Source organism: Pelodiscus sinensis, chromosome 4 (genome assembly GCF_049634645.1).
Source record: "Pelodiscus sinensis isolate JC-2024 chromosome 4, ASM4963464v1, whole genome shotgun sequence".
Taxonomy (NCBI): Eukaryota; Metazoa; Chordata; order Testudines; family Trionychidae; genus Pelodiscus; species Pelodiscus sinensis.
The window spans coordinates 87,341,502-87,358,927 of NC_134714.1; the positions used below are offsets into that span (position 1 = coordinate 87,341,502).

The 17,426-nt window shown below is 42.6% G+C and overlaps 1 protein-coding gene across 11 annotated transcripts in view; it reads left to right on the forward strand.

Moving 5' to 3' along the window:
• The window catches only part of SHANK2 (SH3 and multiple ankyrin repeat domains 2), a 690,873-nt gene that overhangs the window by 44,203 nt on the left and 629,244 nt on the right, over nt 1-17,426 (forward strand). For all 11 annotated transcript variants that reach the window (XM_075927697.1, XM_075927699.1, XM_075927698.1 and 8 more), the window contains one exon: nt 17,314-17,385. The gene's annotated coding sequence lies outside the window, so the exon portion shown is untranslated. The remainder of the gene's footprint in view (nt 1-17,313; nt 17,386-17,426) is intronic.

Genomic DNA, 17,426 nt, shown 5'->3' on the forward strand with positions numbered 1-17,426 from the left:
GCTAGTTCGGACTCCGTGCCCGCGGCTACACGCAGCATGGACTAGGTAGTTCAGATTAGGCTTCCTATTCCAAACTACCGGTATACCTCGTTCCATGAGGCGTAACGGTAGTTTGGAATAGGAAGCCTAATCTGAACTACCTACTCCGTGCCGCGTGTAGCTGCGGGCACGGAGTCTGAACTAGTGGGGATTTAAAAATGGCGGCGCCCGGCAAGATGCAAATGAAGCCCGGGAAATTCAAATCCCGGGCTTCATTTGCAACTCCGGTTGCCTATATTAACCACCCTAGTTCGAACTAGGGTGGTAGTGTAGACATACCCTCAGAGACTAACAAAATATGTAGATGGTATCATGAGCTTTTGTGGGCACAACCCACTTCTTCAGATGAATGCAATTTAGGTCATAGGTCCAGTTTTCAAATAAATAGCACAGGAGTTAGGAGTTAAGGATGTTCAGCCTTTCTGAAAATCAGACTAGAAAATGCATACAAACCGAAGACCGGTTTATCAGTCATTAAGGCTACGTCTAGACTGCAAGCCTCTTTCGAAAGAGGCTTTTTCAAAAGAGACTTTTGAAAAAACCTCTTTTGAAAAAGAGCACCTAGACTACCACCAGTACTTTTGAAAAAGCAAGCCGCTTTTTTGAAAGAGAGCTCCCAGGCAGTCTGGATGTTCTCTTTTGAAAAAGCACAGTTTGCATTACATAGCGCCTTTTTTTGAAAGAGTACTTTCAAAAAAAGATGTTCTCTCTCGTAAAATGAGGTTTTCCACGGTCGAAAAAACTGCCGTGTTCTTTCGATTTACTTTCGAAAGAACAAGGCAGCAGTCTAGATGCAGAGGAAGTTTTTTCGAAAAAAGGCTACTATACACCCTAAGAACCCTCTAGGATGGACCGCCACCTTGTCGTGGTTGGAGGGCTTGCGTGTCTCAAGGACCCCTAGAACTATGCTGGCTGGAGCTTTGTGCTCCTGGTAGGGTTTCCCATGCCAGACAGGTCGAAGGGTAGAGACCAGACGAAGTGTGGTCCCTGGTCCTCCAGGTTGGGGGTTTGGCACAGGGCTAACCACCCTGTCCTAGGAAACATTTGGGGTTACGGAAACAGCAACAAAGAAAACTTTCACGAACAGGTGTGATGGACCTTTAGGGTCTCCTCAAGGGGTGAATGTCAGTGGTGAAGCCACTTTGTGGAAGCAACTGACAGGATGATAGAGGTTTTGAACACCAAAACAAAGACAAAGTTAGGATTTTGGAATGTTCGTACGATGTACCAGATAAGCAAGCTGGCGCAAGTAACAGCAGAGATGCGTCGTTACAGCCTGCATATTTTGGGCATTAGTGAGAGCAGATGGACTGGATCTGGCAGAATGACAACATTAACCGGGGAGACAGTTCTATATTCAGGAAGAGAGGACAATAAAATTGCACTCCACTGGAAACCAGATGGGAAGAGAAAGAGAGGAAGACCAAAAACAACCTGGCGCCAAACGGTAGAACAAGAATTAAAAGACCATCATCACACTTGGGGAACAATAGGCGCTTTGGCCTGTGACCGACAGAAGTGGAAGGACTTTGTTGCTGCCCTATGCGCCATTGGCATAACGGGCAGTAAGTAAGTAAGTAAGTACACCCTAAGAAGAAGAAAAAAAGTACGTAGCCATTCTGACAGAAAAGAATTTGTGTGCGTGTGTAGCCTATTATTTAAGTCAGCTTCTGCACCAATGACCGGAAGATAGCTGCACCAATGACCGGAAGATAGCTAATTTTTAAAAAAAAGGCTCTTAAGGTGATCCTGGCAATTATAGGTAATTAAGCGTAACTTCAAGTGCTAGGAACATTTGCTGAAACTATGATAAAGAATAGGATCATCATACACAGAGATGAACATGATGTTTTGGGGAAAAGTCAACAGAGCTTTTGCAAAGGGAAATCATGTCTCACTATTAACATTCTCTGAAGGAGTGAACAAATATGTGACAAGACTGATCCAGTTGAAAGTACTTGGACTTTCTTATAGCCTTTGACAAGGTCCCTCAGCATAACCGCTTATCTTATGACTGCTTCATTTGCGTAAGAAGGACAGCCCTCTCATGGATCTGTTAGTAATTAAAAAGATAGGAAACAATATTTGGTTTTCAGAATGGAAAGTAAATAGTGGGGTCCACCAGAGCTCTGGTGTGGCATGAATATTGTTCAGCATATTAATACATGATCTGGAAAGAGGGATGAACAGTGAGGAGGCAAAGTTTGCAGACGATACAAAATTAGTCAAGATAGTTATGTGCAAAACAAACTGGGAAGATTGACAAAGGGATCTTACAAAACCGGATAACAAAATAGCAGATGAAACGCAATGTTGATAAATGCAAAGTAATGCATTTTGGAAAATATAATCCCAACTATACATACAAAATGATGGGGTCTAAATTAGCTGTTACCACCCAAGAAAGAAAACTTGGCCTCATTATGGAGAGTTCTCTGAAAACATCTGCTCAATGTGCAGTAGCAATCAAAAAGTTAGGAACAATTAGAAAATGGATAGTTACTCTGTTATTCTCTCCCCTAATGCCATTATATAAATCTCTGGTACACCCACATCTTAAATACTACTTGAAGTTCTCGTTGCCCCATCTCAAAAAAAGATACTACAAATGGGGCATAAAAATGATTATGGGTATGGAACAGTTTCCTTATGAGGAAAGATTAAAAAGACTGGGACTATTCAAATTAGAAAATAGATTACAAAGGGGATGTGATATATATCTATAAAATTCTGAACAATGTGGAAAAAGTGACTAAGGAAGTGTTGTTATTTGCTGCTCACATAACACAAGAACAGGGGGTAGCCCAATGCAATTAATAGGCAGTATGTTTAAAACAGAACAATGAAGTACTTCACGCAATGCACAGTTATCCAGTGGATCTACTGAAGGCCAAAACTACAAACGGATTAAAAAAGAATTAGATAAGTTAATGGAAAATAGGTTAATCAGTTGCTATTAGCTAAGATGATTATGGATGCAACTCCCTTGTTTCTGGTGTCCCTAATCCTCTGATTGCCATATTCTGGGACTGGACAACAGAAAATCACTTGATGATTGTCTTGTTTTGTTCATTCCCTTTGAAGCACTTGGCATGGGCCGTTACCAAGCGTCAGGATACTGGGCTTGATGGGTAAGAGCATTCTTCTGACTACCTTACTTGACTGTTTTTCTGACTACCAGCCCAACTCGATTTAACCAGCTATCCAGGATTTTCCATCGACTACTCGATTCATCTGTAAGAGGGGAAACTGCAGAGCTGCAGTGGGGTTAGCTCCTGGCCTGGGAACTAACCCCGCTGTGGCTCTGCCTTTTAAATGTATTAAAAGCCTCCAGGTTCCTAATACATTTAAAAGGCAGAGGTGTAGCAGGGGGACTGGGTGTGAGCTGGGAAATTCATGACTCATGCCCGGTCCCAGAGGCTGCGCCTCTGTTTTTTAAATGCATTAAGAGCTGCCAGGGTCTTAATACATTTAAAAAACAGAGGCACTGCTGGGGGGACCAGGAGTGAGCCAGGAATCAATTGTCCCAGCTCGTTCCCGGTCCCCCCGCCCATTGCACCTCTGCTTTTTAAATGTATTAAGAGTCAGCGGTGAGTGTTATCCCACTAAAAATGGATTTGTGATTTAAATTATAAGGGTTCTAGGTGACATATCTTCATATTTTTTCTGCAGCTGGGTTTGTTGCAATTTATGGATACAGATTATTTTCTGGGTTTCATTTATAGATTGTAATACTTCATGCAGTCTCTTCTTATTTTGATCATACCAAGAAAGAAAAGTCAGTTCTCAATAATTTCTAATATGTGGGTCATATAATGTTCTGCTTCATGCAGTCATTTATCAACTCAATTTTTCACATCTCTCATGACTTCTGCTAGTAACTGAAATATTTTACAGGTCGTCTGATCCCAATTCTCTCAACATTTCCCTAAAGGGACCTTTTAAAAATGAAGGCTATGCTACAAAAACCATATTCCTTTACAGTACAGTGATGAGGGAGCTGCTGTGAATTCATGCCCTAATTATAAAGTAAAAATATAGGAAGTTATTGCTCTAAAGGGTCCCAATACAGTTCCATAATTGGGAACTCTCTGGTGTCAAACAGTGCAATGACACTTCATATTAAGAGTTAGTTACACAGGGCTACTTGAATAAGATTACTGTACAATGGCACCTTAAAATAGGATGGCTGATGGCATATCTGTCCAGTATTGTACTTTTTCATTTCTCAGGGACCCAGCAACATAATAGACAAAGCTCGCTATGTTCTACATAGGCTCAGAAACTATGTGAGAGAGAGCTGGATAGCTAGTTAAATCGAGTTGGGCTGGTAGTCAGAAAAACACAGATTATTTCAAGTAAGGTAGTAAATTTGTTACAAACACAACCCTCGAAAGTTCAGCCTTACATTTACGGTTATTTCTGCACTTTGCCCAATATGGAATGAATATATTCTCAACTTTCATTTGCTTGTAAACTGATCAACTTGTACAGTGAGATCTATCAAAAACACAACATGCAAAGTATTTTGGAGGGGGAAAAAGCAGGTTTAAATAGGGCTATTAAAATAAAGGATGTTACCAGTTAATTGCAGTTACATATAGCCCCTCCCCCTCTCCCCTTGCTGCAGCTCTGCAAGTAAATTTGGAACCAATAGGCAGATAGGCTGGCTCAGTTCAGGCAGGTGCTGGGTACTGGCAGCTGCCCCGCTCCCAGGCTGTCCCCGCTGTGGCTTTGCATTTTAAAAAAACTTGGCTGGTGACAGGGAGCAGCTGCATGCAAGCACCCTGCTGATTCCTAATGCAGAGCTGCAGCGGGGGCAGCTGCCGGGACCCAGCATATACCAGGAGTAAGTCTGCTGGCTCCCACTGCAAAGCCTGTAGTGGATTCCCTTTGTAAAAGTAATGGTTAAGTGTGTAACTGACCTGATATTTAGTGGTTACACATTTACCATGTTACACAGCTTTTAACATCCCTAACCGCAATGGTGCTTGCTGAAGTTATGGCGGACTGGCATGGGAACGTGTCCCATCACAGAGGAGGAAATAAGTCAGCCATCTCTAGAGACTTTGGAAGAGGACAGCACAGTTCCCTAAAGACTGCTTAATCAGGATCTCTCAGGAGGATTCAAGGGCTATCCCTGTGTACATAAACTGCTCTACTTGTCAACCTACCACCTAACTGTACAGTGGAATGCAAAGCAGATGGCAACCTAATTTCCCTCTAAACTGCATGGCCGCAAAGCCACACAGCTTCCTGTTGAGCCCTGCACAGGATTGCAGCAGGAAAAGATGCCTCTCCCTGAGCCCTGAAACTGTTGTGAGCTGCCCCGGCAGGGCAGCTACTGTGGCCAGGAAAGAGGCGCCCCAGCAGAAGGAGGGTGGGGCCATGGGGCTCAACATGCTGCCCCCACCCTCAGCACCTGAGTTTCTGGCTAGTGGTGCTTGTGGGCCAGAGCAGCACACATGGTGTACCGCAGAGCCTCTTTACTCCCCCACCTTTGGAGCCAGACCTGTTGGCTGCTTCCAGGATGCAGTGTGGTGCCCAGTAAGCCCAAGTCCCCATCTTGAGCTCCTCCCAACCCAGATCCATCACCTACATCCCAATCCCCTCATCTCTGGCCCCACTCCAAAGACCACACCATCAGTCCAGAGCCTGTATCCACTCCTGCACCCCAACCCCCAGGCCTCCCTAAACCTGGATTCCCCCTCTTGCATCCAAAACACCTTATCCGCAGGCCCAAGCTAGAGTCCTGATCCCCTCCTGCATCTGAATCCCCTGCCTCAACCTTCTGTTCTCTTCTGTATTCTGAATCCCACAGCTCCATCCCTGCTTAAAGCCCCCTCCTGCACCATAAACCCCTTATCCCCAGTTGAAGCCCTCACCCCTTTGTGCACCTCCACTACCTACCCCAACCTGGAGGCCCCTCCAACATCTGGAGCACCCCTTTAGGACCAAACCTCCATTAGAACTCTGACCCCAACTTCTGTGCCCCACATCCCCGTCACACATTGTTCATGTGTGGAATGACTTTTATTATGTGATACTTCACCATCATGTTGGTAGACATAATTAAAGTCATTCCACACTTGGGTATAAAAAAATGAGGGAATACTGATAACTCTATTTCTGTGTGTTGTACCGCTAGTCTGAGTAAATTAATGAAAAGTTGCTACCTGTGGCTTTCTAAGCTGAGGTTAGGTGCCATATGGATATTTAAACATTGTAATAGAAAATGAATTTGTGCATTTAGTTGAGGTGCCAAAACTGGGTGTTTTTCCTAACAAATGGCTGTTATTGATGACAAAACTTTGTAGTATAGAAAAGATTAAGCTAAAGCAAACAGGCTACTTTACTTCTGATGTGTGCCCATAAAGAAAGATTGTATGAGCATATGGCTAGTTGAATGGATTACAGATCATGAGCCCTTGAAAATGTACTACTTTGCATACAAGGATTTAGGATTTGCACATGTTAGTTAGGAGTGTGCAAATATTTTTATGAACCTAACTTTAAAAACTTGCTTAATTTGAGAAATTTTGACAGTAACTCCTGGGGGGGGGGGGGGTGCGTGCATCTAGACTGGCAAGATTTTGTGCAGAAGTGGCCGCTTTTGCGCAAAAACTTGCCAGCTGTCTACACTGGCCGCTTGAATTTGCTCAAGAGCACTGACATTCTAATGTAAGAATTCAGTGCTTTTTGCGCAAATACTTTGACGCTCCCACTCAGGGATCAGCCCTCTTGCGCAAGAATACTTGTGCAAGAGGGCCAGTGGAGACAGGCACCTTAATTTTTTGCGCAAGAAAGCCCTATGGCTAAAATGGCCATCGGAGCTTTCTTGCACAAAAGCGCGTCTATACTGGGCACGGATGCTTTTGTGCAAAAGCACTTTTTGCGCAAAAACATCCGTGCCAATCTAGATACTCTTTTGCAGAAATACTTTTAATGAAAAAACTTTTCCATTAAAAGTATTTCTGCAAAATCATGCAAGTCTAGACGTAGCCTTAAGGTATGTCTACACTAGCTTGTTAGTTTGAACTAGGTAGGCAAATGAGGGCAACCGGAGTCTAGACGCAGTCCTGTAGTTTACCAATAAGTGTATATATAATATACTGTGATTTACTGAGGAGTTCTGGCTGATTCTGTTTGGTGGGCCCTGCTTAACTTTGGTTTTGAGGTGTAAAGTTGTGTATGATATTTGTACTGACTCTCAGTTGAGGAGTGAATGTCACTCTGGGTCTTTTTTCTATAGAGTACAAAGAATTCCAGTATCTTCGGTCATTCTGAATTCCAACATAGGGCTGATGTAAAGTTCAACTATGCAGAGCAACTGCACAGCCAAAATAAATGTAGTAGAGTCCTGCTGTTGACTTACAAAGTTCAAAGTCTTATTTACAAAATCATGGTAAGATAATGAAATCCCTGCAATCTTGCCTACTCAGGGTTTAGTGCAGGAGTTTCCTGCACATAGACAAAAGCCAAAAGTTGCCTTCATCTTTTATCTGTATAAGTACAATAGCAGCTGAGCATGAAAAAGTAGCAAACCTTTTTGTATTTATACAGTTCTTATATTTAAAGTGTGCACTAATATTATCAAAATATCTGTATGAGGTAGTTTAAATAATGGTATCCCTTTAAATAGATAGAGGAGAATGAAACAGAGTGATTAAAACACTTGCCAAATATGATACAACATCAATGGTAACCTTGTCTATTATTTGTAGTATAATACTGCCTAGAAATGTCAGTTAGCCTTGTACTAGCACTTATTAGACTGAACCGGAGAGGCATCTATAATAAAGGTTGACTAACTTTTCATTATAAAATCCCATTTTCATCTCATTTTGCCAGATTTTTAATTATTCAGGCTGAAATTTTCCATGTGGTGTGTCTGTCTTAGGCTGATTTAAAAAACAAACAAACTTCCCAGCTAACATGCTTTAGCCATTTCTCAGAACAAAGTTAGGGAAAAATACATTGTCTTGTGGATGTTTGGAAAAAAATTCTTACAACCATTTCATTTAGAAGCTTTATCTCCATGCCTTGGAGAAGAGACTTGAACTTTGGGAGAAGGGCAGCAAAGGGGCGTTAACATAGCAGGGATGTGTCATTTCCATTTCTTTTGGAAATCTACCCAATTTTGGTCAAATTATAAACCTTTGAAAATCTCAGTTTACACATGCTCAGACTTGTTAGTATTTGATATCTACATTCTCTAAAGATTCCAGCTGCATTGGGCATGCTCCAGCCCTGGGATGCTGAACTTTCTCTGCAGTTGCTCCTCCTGGCAGCCAGGGCCTATCATAGGGGAACTGAGAGCAGGGAAACAAAAAGCCTTTCAAAGCTAAAAAGGAGCGGTGCAAATCTTCCTCGCCTGGTTTATGAAAACGTGATGGTGGGGTGGGGTGGGAATTTCCTAACAAGACCTATTTCTACCTAAGAACCAAAAGATCTTTATTAGTCATCCTAAGATTAAGCCTCCTTAGCAATCCTAGTTGAGGGAGTATTCCTGCTATGCCTACAGACAGAAAAATAAGATAATCATTAGAACTAAATTTGGATACAGCAACCTCAGTTTGAAAGTGCTGGCCTCAATCTCTTGTTGTAAAGGACCTCGGTCTTTTATTGTGGCGGTCTATACTCAACTGGGGAGCTACTGTAAATGTGTGTGCCTCCTCCCACCCAAACAAACAAAACCACTGTATAAAATCTACTTGAAACTAGATTTCCTTCGTACCTTTTTTGAGAACTGGTGCCCCCTTCCCCGACTCAGCTTTGCTGTACATTCCAAATTTCCAGTGGGAGACTCTTCAAACTAGCTTATCTCAGTGGATGCCCTCTTTGAAGTCCTTTCCCAGATTCCAGCATAGTGATTACATATTCGAAAAAGGCTGAAAATTGGAAGATCCAGACAGGGATTGTCTGGAGAACTATCCAATTCTAGATCCAATTCTCTTGTCTTCGGATTCCTAATGTCTAAAGAGATTCTCCCCTCCCACATGAGGAGTGCTTCACAATGGGTCCTCATCTGGGGGTGAACTACCTAGGAAAATGATTGCTAAATATAACCAGGGGAGGCTATTCAATATCACTCACTCATTGTCCCAGGGAAAAAAATGACCATTTCACCAAACAAGCCAGTACTACATACATGAGACCTTTCATAGCAGCACAGGGTGGAAGGATGCAACAGTCCATCACAATGGAACAACAGAACATGTTCTATGGAGAGACAGATATTTTGAAAAGGGCACAAGATTATTTGGGGTCTTCTTCTGCTATCCCTCAATTCAAGGATGATGTCTGCCAAAGAGGTTGATTGGTGATTTCATTTGTGGTACAAACACAGTTGCATTCAGCCTATTTCAGATCTCAGGTCTCTCCACAGGTCCATAAGATATTTAAGAGCTGGTTAGACAGACACCTGTCAGGGGTGATATAGACCAGTGCTACTCAACTTGCGGTCCATGGTCCATTTGTTTGCGGCCCGTGGTGCAGTTTTAGTTTACACAGGGCTCAACATGTGGCCCAGAGGTGGGATCCTTTGAACACGGCCTCCACTGGGAAGATGCTCCACTAGGGTGAGGCGTCTCCCAGCGGGGTGAGTATTGAAAGATGCAAGCGGACGGGCTGGCTGGAATAGGTGGGTACAGGGTGTTGGTGTTTCTAGCCCCCAGGGAGGAGGTTCCAGGAGCACTGGGGCATTGTGGGAAGTGCTTTGTATTCATGCCTATCAGTGTGAAAGAAGCTATTTGCATATATTTGCATGTATATTTACATGTCTATTCAAACACATGTAAGTTGCGGTCCTTGGCATGTGCTTTGAGTACAATTGTGGCCCCTAGGGCTTCCAAAGTTGAGTGGCCCTGATCTAGACAGTGTATGGTCCTGCCGTGAGGGCAGGGGACTGAACTCGATGACCTCTTGATGTCTCTTCCAGTTCTAGTGTTCTATGATTCTATAAGGAATATATTCCAAGTGCAAACTCTGAAATATACCATTAAAACATCATTTTCTTTAAACTTAGAATCATAGAATCATAGAATAATAGGACTGGAAGGGACCTCAAGAGGTCATCGAGTCCAGCCCCCCGCCCTCAAGGCAGGACCAACCTCCGTCTACACCATCCCTGACAGATGTCTATCCAACCTGTTCTTAAATATCTCCAGAGAGGGAGATTCCACCACCTCCCTTGGCAATTTATTCCAATATTTGACCACCCTGACAGTTAGGAATTTTTTCCTAATGTCCAATCTAAACCTCCCCTGCTGCACTTTAAGCCCATTACTCCTTGTCCTGTCCTCAGAAACCAAGAGGAACAAATTTTCTCCTTCCTCCTTGTGACACCCTTTTAGATATTTGAAAACCGCTATCATGTCCCCCCTTAATCTTCTTTTTTCCAAACTAAACAAGCCCAGTTCATGAAGCCTGGCTTCATAGGTCATGTTCTCACAATATGAAAATAAATCTCCTGGAGATCCACTGAAAGTATAACTGTATAGCTTCAGCAAGTGATATTTTTAGCCAGTTCTACAATAAGAAGCATTTTCTATACAGAATACTCCCTTTTTGAACTTTGACCTCTACACATGAATTTACAAATGCCATATTCTCTCTCCCTTCAAGTGAAAGGGATATGTGCCTATCATCTTTGTATATTACACAGGTCTCAGCAGCCCTCAGTAAGCATGTTTAGAAACATAGCTTTAAATGAACAAGTAGAAGGGTTAATAACAGACTTTACAGAACTCCAGTATCTAAGTTATCATCCAAGATTGTCTTTATTTCCGAATAGACACAATATCTGCTACTGTCTGATTTGCAAATCATCAGTACACATTTAAGATAAAAGCCTGGAATCAGCTCTTGCACTAGTTGATTTCATGAGTGGACACACAGCAGAATTCTTTTTTTGCTACCAGCCAACAACTGCAGCAAATTAGTATGTAAAATTGTTCCATTAAAAAGTATATATTAAAAAATACCCAGCTGCCTCCCCTCCTTAAAAAATGGTCCAGGTCAAGTACTAGCATCACTCGGTGAATTATTTTAGTATTATTTATGACATTGTTTGACATAATATTGAGTACTGAGAAGCTGGGTATCCATGCAGTTATTGGATACCATGCAGTAGGAAACATATTTTCACTCCTATGTAACTAGAGAAGTGGATGGGTGGAGATAGGGCTTGGATTTGGCTTAAGGAAGAGATATGGAGTATAATTTATTTCATGCTGGGTGTGGACCATCAAACTCATGCCCTGGGCCTAAGCTCTCATTCTTCCTCAGAGTTCTGCACCAAGAAGGAACTGTGTCAGATGGGTTGGTACCAAAGTGATGCATTCTACATCAGGTAGCCATTTCATGTGTCATTCCCCTTGAGTCCTTGACAGTAAAGTTGATGAAGAACATTGTCCAGTAATAGGCCACAATGCTTATAATCAACTTCTTATTGGCCTTCACATATTGGTTTGGACCTGATTTAGATGTAACTGGAACCATAGATGACTTGTGCCTCCCCATATAGGGAAGAGGGGACAATGTAAAGAGGCAGGAAAGGGGAAGAACATGTGACTGTCTTAAATGTCTCCTCTGGGCCACGACCCTACATGAGAGAACCTGTCTGGGAGGCAGTAGTAGAATGCTACTGCCCAGGCTCAGTTGCTGGGGACAGGAGCTGAGTATGCTGTGGTCAGAGGTGTTCTGGCTTGCTTGGCAGCTGTTCCTGGCAGCCAAGCTAAGGCAGGGAATGGTGTAGGCTGCCACTTCCTCCCAACCCAGGTCTCTCAAGCAGAAGCAGTTCTGTCCCACTCCCAGTCCAGCTGCCAGGGAGAGTAGCAAAATGTGTGCAATTCAGGAGGTGAGCACAGGGAAAGAAGGAGGAACAGAGCTCCTCTCCTTCCCTGCCCCCAGCAGCCCTGTCTTGGGGGATGGGACTTGCTTCCATACCTCCTACATGTCTTCTCTGACTAGAACCTGCTCTCAAATTACCCAGCCTTCACACTCCTCAACACAAATAAATATAAAACACAATGCAACAAGGACTTTCCCTGAAACAATATACAATGCTGACTGGACGGTCAGCTGAGAGGAAGGAACTATAGTTACTCTTTTAGGGTATGTCTACACTGCAGAGTTTTTCCAGAAAAACAGCAATTTTTCAGGGAAAACTACACTTACGTCCACACTACAATGGTGTTCTTTCAATAGAAAGTTAAAAGAATGCAGGGGTTTTTCTGAGGGTGGTAAACCTCTTTCTATGAGGAATAAGCCTTTTTTGGAAAGCGCTCTTTCGGAAAAAGGTGTGCGTGGATGAGGAAGAGGGAGTTTTTCCTAAAGAAGAGGCCTCCACGAAAAAGCACAGGTGCCCTGAGGGCCACTCTGTCCACAGTAATCAGAACTTAATTGTGAGATAGCGTCCAATCAATATAGACGCTATCTTTTGAAAAAGCAGATCGATTTTTTGTTGCACTTTTGCTGTATGGATGCTCTCATTTAAAAGAAGTTTTTCTGGAAGATCTCTTCCGGAAAAGTTTCTTCCAAAAGAAGCCTGCAGTCTAGACGTAGCCTTTAAGAAGGTGATACACATGTTTCTGGCATCTTAGAGAAAATTCACAAGGTATGTATCTGTGATAGTGATGTTACAAGGGCAACACATCAGGGCAAAGTAAGCCAAAGCAAATGACATTCCAATTTATTGTTCTTTTGTTTGAATTCAAACACCCAAAGGAAGCAGATGCGAATGAATTTAGATGAAGATGCAGAGTACATAGGAATAAAGGTGTACAATAGCAGAAGCATTAGGCATTTAAAACCTCAGGTCCAGCTTCTTATTGCTGTGGAATGATTTTTATGGTCAGAGAGATTTCATCCATTTTGTAAAGTCTGTAAAGCTGCTACAGGGTCTCCAATCCACATTTTCTCAAACACCATAACATTGATCTGTCCCCTGGTGAAGCATTTTATGGAACAGGGCGTCCCAGTAACTCTCCTTTTCAGTTTGACAGGGGTAAACTGAATCCTGCTGCCCTCTATAGATGATCTACTGCTTTCCACATCACTGTGATATGGAGGGCCCTAACTCTTCCTGAGAGGAATTAATTCTGTTTCCTGAAATGATGGCAGCTCACACCTCCTCTTGGTCTAAACATCTATTCTAACATCGGTCATCTGAACCGCAGCTGACTGTTGTATGTGTAACGGGTTGACTCACTTTCTGCATGGCTCTTCTCTCAGGGTGGCTTTGGGGAAGTAGCTGGCTGCTCCGACGTGCCCCCTTTGGGTGTGGTGTTGTCTTCGGGGCACTGCCCTCCATCAGTGTCTGCTCCGGTCTTGGTCCATGCCCCCTCTGAGGGGGGGAGTCATTGTTCTTCCTTCAATCCAGGGTACTCCCTAGAACCCCCAGTTCTTTTTCTTCCTAGGAACACCCAGCTCCCTCCAGGAACACACAGTTCCTCAGCACCCTCCAGGCCTCAGCGGATCACTGCCAGTCTCTTCTAGCCCCTGTCTCTGGGCAGACAGCAGCCTCTCTTGGCCACTCCTCCCTGACAAAGGGCGCCCCTCTGCCTGCCTGGTTGCCTCCTGCAACTCTGCCTTCAGGACTTATGGCCTGGGGCTTCCTTGGCCTAGCACTTATGGTCTGGCTCAAACTCCCTCAGCCTACTTCAGTTGCCTTTTTGCAGCCCAACCTTTTAGGGCTGCCTTTATGTGAGCCCCGCCCTCCGTGACTGCCTCCTTGCAGCCCTGAGCCTCAGGCTGAGTAGCCTAGGTTGCTAGGCCGAAGCCTTTCATGGCAGGCAGGTCTAGTCTCCCTCCTCCTTCCAGGAGTTGCTTTAATAGCCTCTGGCTGGGCCCTCCTTAACTGCCTCAGCTGGGCTTCCCTCCACTCCCTGTATCAGCCCCCTAAAGGCCAGGGCAGGGCAATGCCCTGCCACATATGGTACAAAATATGTTAGCCAACTGTAGCAAATATGTTCATTACTTAATTTGTTTTCATGCTTATGTTGTGTAACAGTATTCAGATCAAATATTTATATCTAAAATCTGTACAGGAAACATTCTAAATGAATATGTTATTTTCTGATTGGAACATTTTTGGTTAGCTTGATGCATTTTAACTAAAAAGTAAAGACACTTGTTTTTGTAGTTAGTTATTGAAATATATTTACCCACATGCACTTAGTAATACCATACAATGAAGTGGACTTTTAAGAAGAACAGCATACTATAATCTTAATTTTTATTCCATTTATGTTTGTTTTAATCAAATGCAACTCAAATGAAATCCAGGTAGTTTCACTAGTGTAGAACAAGTGTAAGTAACATCAGAATCAAGATTTCTGGATACATAAACACTCACAAGGCTTGTAAAAAAACACACAACTTCAGCTGTATCAATTTACATTAGAGGATTAAATCATTGGTTGTCCTGGGAACTGGACTAGACATAATGCTACTTTCTTTAGCAAATTACAAGGACTTCTGTGAGTATATGGCATTTGAAATGGGTTTCTGATGTTTGTTAATTTTTATCTCCTAGTATGCCAGTTCATGGATAGAGTGCCATAGCATCTGTGTACCCAAAAGCAAGATATAGTTGTCAAATTGTCCTTCCCAGCACAATTGGATAGATTTTTTTCCCCCTTTTCTTAGGATCACAGAAGGCAGCAAAATTCTATGGCAATGGAGTAGAGCATACAAAAAGAAGATCATACCTCTGCAGCATGGTCCTCCATCCCCTATGTGCAGCAGAGCTTTATAGTTATTTAGAGGCATGTATTAGGGAGGAACTAAAAAAATCGAGTAACAACTACACTGCACAGCATGGAGGGGAATGAAAATCAATGGCAAACTGCCATAGGTCCTGTTTGAATGCTTTTCATACAAGCATTACTGTCATCACCACATCATTATTTCCTACAGCTGTGTGCAGTTATGCCTGAGGAACCAATGGCATTATGGATCAGAAACCAGAGTGCTGCTGGGCGCATGGATAATCTTGCAGTACAACTAGTGAGACTTCTTCTCTGAATGTCTGATAATGAATGCATCAGAGTTGGGGACTGTTTCCATGGATCCTTAGTTCCTTCTTGTAGGTCACAAACACCACCTCAAAAATCAGACCCTGAGACAGGAACACTAGCATCCATACCTTATGATATTATTATAGTAAGTGTTCCCTTTCCATGATTGCTTCTGAGTGTGATCCTAAGCACCCCTATTTTCACACCCTAGGCACTGTGGTAGATGATCTTTGTACAAAATATGCCATGCAAGGTATAATTTGAAAACTAATAATTCACTGATCATCTTGCATGATGTATATGCTCAGTGGATATAAAGAGTTATGGATATATGACTGAAATAGACTAAATTGTGTGTAAATCAGGCCTGCTAGGTGGACCTGGTAAACAGGACTTAACTAGGTAAAATAATGTGTTCCCCCACCTGGAAAATACTTCCAAAATTTGTTATAAGACAATGAGAAATATATTATATGTTGTGTAAACTGACCCATGACTCTAACAAGGAGTGGAGGCAAACCTAATACGGGTTGATCCTCTCTACTCTGGCACCCTCGGTACCTGTCCGGTGCCAAACCAGAGAATTTGCCATATCATGGAAGGCAAATGTTGTCTAGTAGCATTACCAACACCTCCACTGCTTACTGGGCTCTTAGAAGACATTGAGCAGTAGATTAGAGCTAAATAACAGCACAGAACACTGGGCACCAGGCCCGGTGGCTGCAAACAAACTTTATGGGGCCTCAGGAAACTTGTCCACATCCATGATAAGTGGACACTCAGCTAACTAAAATCATGCCGGACTACAGATGTTGCCAGACCAGAGAGTGCCATACTAGAGAGGTTCAACCTGTACTAACAAGTAGTGGCAGTGGCGGAAGGAGACAGCATGTGGTCTACATCCACTGAGAGAGAGAAACTTGGTCTGTGTTTTACTTTTCAGTCTTCAAAGGCTGGGGGTGAACCTCAGGAGATAAGCCATTGAATCAACTAATTGTATACAATATTACTGAATTATAAATTGTATTGAGCGAGGTCTTTTCTGAATGTCTAAGACATGCTGGTAATTAATACATTGTGAATTTTGTGTATTAAGTTGATTTAAAGAAACAATTTGTCACCAACTCATGAGAGTGCATCTATACTGCAGTGTTTTTCCAGAAAAACAATACTTGCATCTACACTTGCGTTCGCACTGCCATTGAGTTCTTTCGACAGGAAGTCAAAAGAAGGGAAAAGTTTTTCGGACGGTGGTAAACCTCATTCTATCAGGAAAAAGGCGTGTGGGAATGCAGAAGAAGGAGTTCTTTCAAAAGAAGAGGCTTCCAGGAAATAACACAGGTGCCCTGGTGGCCACTCCATCTAGACTTATCACAGCTTAAATGCAAGATAGCATCCAATCAATGTGGATGCTCTCTTTTGAAAAAGCACATTGCTTTTTCATTGTGCTTTTGCTGTGTGGATGCTCTCTTCCGGAAAAGCTTCTTCCAAAAAAAGCTTGCAGTCTAGACATAGCCTCAGTAAGTTTCATCTCAGGGAATAGATATATAACCTGTTTCTGCTTTCATTCTGATTATACAGGATCAAAACTCCTCTGAAGTTAATGCAGTTACTCTGCATTCACATTGGCGCAACTGGGAGCAGGATCAGGGCCAAAATCAGAAGCAGCCTATTTCATGATTCCAGGGGGAAGGGATGCTGGAACACTTTTTATAGGGAGGGTGTTGAGCGCCATTGACTCAAACTGTAATCTCTGGATAAAATGGAAAACAATTCAAGCCAGGGGGTGTGGCTCCTAGTTCCAGCACCTATACCAATGGGCTGAAATCTTGGCATACTTATCACAGCTACACCTCACAAGAATTTAGCAGGATCAGTTCTGTGTTTGCTAGGTTTGAATCCACCTAGAACCAAAATCTCAATCCACCTTTGAATACAAATTCTTTCGCCCACCTGTTGTTCCTTTGTGATATATGAAAGAATGTGCTCCATGCTGTACCAGGCACAAAATTAAGATAGGGCCTTCTCTTAAGTGTTTGTGTGTAAGGTTTAAATGTTAGGACACAGCATGACTTTTGAGATGAATGGTATCATATACGGTTGTTTTAGTCTTTTACAATATAACATGCCATTAGATGTTTTGTGCTGTAAATCATGCTGTTTTATAAACAGATTTCAGAAAGTAGGTCTTTAGGCTGCTGATTTTTTTTCTCTGTGTGTAATTCTTTGTGCCTCTATGTACCTTTTATAGGAAGAAGCTGAAATGAAAGAGATTTAGATTCTAATGAACCTGATGTAGTGGCTCTCCACATCTGTGTAACTGGTAAGTTTGTCAATCAGCTGCTCTTTCATACAAATCATTGG